At 45.8% G+C, this 860-nt stretch overlaps 1 protein-coding gene across 1 annotated transcript in view; it reads left to right on the top strand.

Annotated features, from left to right (window-relative positions):
* Positions 1-168, top strand: part of LOC116670581 (nucleolar and coiled-body phosphoprotein 1-like) — a 2,450-nt gene extending 2,282 nt beyond the window's left edge. Inside the window, exon 2 of the mRNA XM_032501159.1 lies at positions 1-168. This exon is cut by the window's left edge and continues 454 nt beyond it. The gene's annotated coding sequence lies outside the window, so the exon portion shown is untranslated.
* Positions 169-860: the final 692 nt, after the last annotated feature.

Genomic DNA, 860 nt, shown 5'->3' with positions numbered 1-860 from the left:
ATAGTGTATTTGTTTTCAACATAACAAAGACAAAATGTCCTCTAAGTTTGATTGGGTTATTTTATTGAATAAAAACAAGAAAGGGCAAAAATGAGACGTCCAAAATGATTAGCCCCCATGCCATAATTATATTATATTAATGGCCTGGGGGCTGATGTCATATTAATAGTGTACCCTTTCTGAGCCACAACTGACAACAAGCTCTTAGAGTAGTTCTATCGTGATCTGGGCTTCAGGGCATCGTCCAGAAAAAACCCTTTTACTCAAAGAGCGGGGCACATTCACAGCCAGACGGAGGTTGGCCCGTGAACATTTGAAGGTAAAGATGAGTTTTGGAAGGTCTGCGCTTGGGTTATGATGAGACTAAACTGGAAATGGGTGGAACAGGGATGTTGCTTAGTTGGCGAAGAAAGGGAGAGGCCTTCAACCCTAAAGAACACGGTTCCACAGTTAAACATGGTGGGCGGGAGCATCATGCTGTGGGGATGTTTTGCAGCCTCAGCACAGGGAGCCTGTAGGGCACGGCATCAGGAAAAGGAAAAATGAGTTGACATTGGGCGGTAATATGAAGAAAATCGTAGCTTACAGAGATCGGCGCTGGGTCTTCAACAAGACAATGGACCCAGAACAGACATTGAAAATTGTCAACAGTTCCTGAAGTATACCAAAACCCAAGCCTGGACGTGGCTGCCACAGAGCCCAGACCTCAATCCTAAGGAGAAGCTGTGGCGGGTGAGCAAAAGTAATGTCCATGCTCGGACACCACGCATTTAGACCCAGCAAGGGTGAACAAGTAGTTTGCAATGCGAAGAATGGGCAAAATCCCTCAGGAGACCTGAGCCAACCTAGAAAGAAACACC

This window comes from Etheostoma spectabile, chromosome 20, assembly GCF_008692095.1.
Source record: "Etheostoma spectabile isolate EspeVRDwgs_2016 chromosome 20, UIUC_Espe_1.0, whole genome shotgun sequence".
NCBI lineage: Eukaryota > Metazoa > Chordata > Actinopteri > Perciformes > Percidae > Etheostoma > Etheostoma spectabile.
The sequence above is the reverse complement of the archived record's forward strand: the minus strand, read 5'-3'. Positions and strand labels throughout refer to the sequence as shown.